Source organism: Adiantum capillus-veneris, chromosome 24 (genome assembly GCF_014529385.1).
Source record: "Adiantum capillus-veneris isolate H3 chromosome 24, ASM1452938v2, whole genome shotgun sequence".
Taxonomy (NCBI): Eukaryota; Viridiplantae; Streptophyta; class Polypodiopsida; order Polypodiales; family Pteridaceae; genus Adiantum; species Adiantum capillus-veneris.
In genome coordinates this window covers 67,423,557-67,427,250 of record NC_140954.1, presented here as the reverse complement: position 1 = coordinate 67,427,250, position 3,694 = coordinate 67,423,557, and positions in this window count along the sequence as shown.

Here is a 3,694-nt window from a genome sequence, read left to right as displayed (position 1 = left end):
TCGTATCCATATCATGACAACATAACTTATCAGCAATGAATGAAGACAATTTGAATTTGGCGGTGTTGCTTTCAAATGCTTCAAGTTTTCGCCCAAAACTGGAAAGGTCTTCAAGTGTGCCCTTATATTCTTTTTTTTTTTGGCAAGACAAGGTTTTTGGCAAGCCCTTGTCTTGATGAACTACAAGCTTAGAGAGGCTGTACTCACTGCTACCAAGCGTGCTAGGCTCATGTACAGAGTTTGGGTTTTTGATCAACACAAGCCAGCATGAGTTAATTGATGATGCAGTCTGAAATGGCCATCTTATAGTTTCCTCTTTCTCTTCCTCATGAATAATGGTGTCTCCTAGCTAGTGTTGCATTGTGCACCTTCCCATACACAAGCTCATGATCTTCAGACTGTCAACTCTCTCTCTCTCTCTCTCTCTCTCTCTCTCTCTCTCTCTCTCTCTCTCTCTCTCTATATATATATATATATATATATATATATATATATATATATATTGTATCCAAAAATTGTATTAGATCCACCACAATTATATCAGTTTGGTCTCATAGGTTATTTTGACCTTCTAAAAACGTTTAATACAACATTTCATCTCAGCTCTCTCTCTCTCTCTCTCTCTCTCTCTATCTCTCTCTCTGTCACACACACAGAGTTTGTGTTTGGTAGGATCTACTGCATTCTTGTTTGAGCCAATGACTCTTAAATTGAAGACTTTTTTTTTCGACACACCAGAGGGCCCTCAGGGGTGAGGTGCTTATCCCTTCCAAATATTAGCCATGTTACATGGTCGGGCAAGGGCCACGTACCATCATGCAAGAGCCATGCATAGGCATCATCATGGCCACCTAATTGATGCACCACATGCTAGGAACGATAGAGAGAACTCGTATCAACTAGTTAGGAACCTCCTCCTTGTGCGACCCACCCCAAGAGAAAGATGCACTCAAGTGTCCAAGGGCAAGAGCCCTAGCAACGTGAACACCATGTGAGCACAAGGTGTCCCTCTAGAGTGTGACTTTCCACGTGAAATTTTAAAAGCATGTAACTTTTTTCGCTTCTTCTATGCGCATAATACATTCAACAAATGCATATGGAAGTCTACCTTCTACTAAGAGTATGTTTCAACTGAAAGGAGTACAAGGAGCCTCCAAACATCTCTTTTCTTTGTCCCTTTTGAGGTATCAACAAAAGGTTCGGACCTCCTCAAATCGCTCTGGAAGACTTGGAATAGGTATAGACCCAGCTTGAGGGTCAATTGGGAATCTAAACACAGCCTCGTCATCAGAGCTTAGAAATCCTTATGGTGGTCTTTTCCCCCATCCCCCCTCTCTCCCAAGACCAGACACCAACTGCAAGACACATCCACAATAAAGGTATAACCTCTTGGAAGCACATGTGGCATGCAGTAGAAGCTAGGTGGCTCACACACTCTGAACTCCTTAGGCACTACCAACTGCAACCTTGGGAGCTAATGCTTCTGGACACAAGGAAATCATTCTTCCCCAAGGTCAGGAGTGGTCCCTCTCATCGGCACTTGATACATTCCCCAAAGCCCTTTATTGGGCAAGTGGCAGCGCACTTCACCATCCTCCAAATCTTCCCCCCAAGCTACAGGTCCCCTTGCACACCACCCTCAATAAGAGATGGAATGTGAATATGTCAAAGAAGCAATGGACGTTCAAGTTCCAACACATATGGAATAGAGGGATCCCAACAAAGCACTCTGTCGTGATGTGGCTCATCCTCCACAAAGCAGTATGGATAGGCTGCAGAATGAAGGACGCTGGAATGGACGCAGGAACCTGCCGAAGATGCTTGCGAATGGAAGAGGACATCCCCCACCTCTTCATGAATTGTCCTGCTAATGCTACTATTTTATTCCCCCTGACCAGAGCTCTGGGCTCCACCCCCAACTGGAAACAATTTCTGCTTGGTGATTCAATTTCAGTATTTTCAGTTATTTGGAACAGGATCATAGGAGAATTTTTCTGGCTAATCTGGCGTGAAAGGAACGAGAGCATATTTAACAATGCTTACCAGACTAAAAGTCTGAGGATACTCTTTGCTCAATTTTCCTTGTAGGTTAACCAGCTCAAGCTAGATCAATGCAGAATCTACGAAGCTAATCAAAAAGTTCTGAATGACTGCATGGGATTCTACAACAGTGCTAACATAAATAAGCAACTGGAGGTCTTGCTTGACGGCTCGTACACGCACTTACAGAGAATGATAGATGACTGCATGACTGCAGGTCTGAAGAAGAAAAGCTAAGAAGGCAACACTTCAATGGGCTACGGCTCATAGCGCACCTCCAGGAAGTGCTTAGCTCTCTGCCTAGTGGAAGTAGTTGGTGATTGATGGTGTTTGTAAAGGATCAATGAGAATGTAAACTTTTGTAATTATGTCAATCAACGAAAACAATGCCTTCCCCATGTAACTTTTGTTTTTTGTCATCCTCCTCTGTTTCGCTCCCCCGTCAGCATCGTCGAAGATTCTTTTTTGGCCTGCCCCAAAGGGGGGAGGCCTTAGTGATGGTTTCCCTTTTTGCTAATGAAAAAGGGAATATTATTTTTAAAAAAAGAAAAAAAACACATTGGATGGTTGATTCATTTCAATTTGAGGTGTACCGTGTTAGTAGTGGCAGCTAGCTTGTTGTATCATGATGGCTTTCACATTAAACAAGTGATAAATTGAGGACCACCATATCTGGCAGATTTTCTCTCTCCCTCTCTCTCAATTACATTGAGCTGTATGGTTTTTGCAGCCAACGAAGAAGAAAATTTATGGTCGTGCAGTGATTCCTAGGCAACCAAAAATGAAGTGGGCAGAGTGGGTGTAGAGACGAGCAAGTAGAGAAGGTTGAGCCGAAACATGGTGGTGGAGAGAGGTAGGAATTTGGAAACACAGAGGAAAGAGCAACACATGAAGGAGCACGAATGCGGGGCAAGGTGTGTGAGCGCACATAGACAATAGCCTATAGAAGTGTCGATTGAATATTTCCAGGTAAAGTATGTCAGTGGCTCTCCTTTTCCCAATGTCCCCCACTCTTCTCTCTCTCTCTCTCTCTCTCTCTCTCTCTCTCTCTCTCTCTCTCTCTCCTCCCCTCCTCTCCTGCATGCCATAGCTCCAGCGGCCAGCCTCGCACCCCATGAGCCACCTACCAGCCCTCGCTTGTACAACCTTCTCACCCTATCTACCTCCATACTACTTCTTGCGCTTGTGTGCCATTGCTGCACGATCTGCCAACCTCTACCGTTTTGCCCATTTCTCCGCTTCAACCCACCACCTCTGGCAAGCTGTCTTTCTTTGCCCAAAGCCAATGTCTGCGACCATTGGCTCCATCACAATGAAAAGAACTCTGAGCAAAAAAAGTTAGAAAATCGTGGCGATGATGCAGACTTTCATAGCCTCTCTTAGATATGCCCAACATGGTCAGGGTCATGAAGCGCATGGGTGTTTAATTTGAGCGGAGAGAGAGAGAGAGAGAGAGAGAGAGAGAGAGAGAGAGAGAGAGAGAGAGAGAGAGAGAGAGAGAGAGAGAGAGAGAGAGAGAGAGAGAGAGAGAGAGAGAGAGAGAGATCATCTCTCCAAACGCAATCACATACACAACATGTTCATATGAGCCCATCTCTCCAGGGATTGGGTCGTTGATAGCTGCCTCAATACCATGCTGCTAGCAAAACAACTC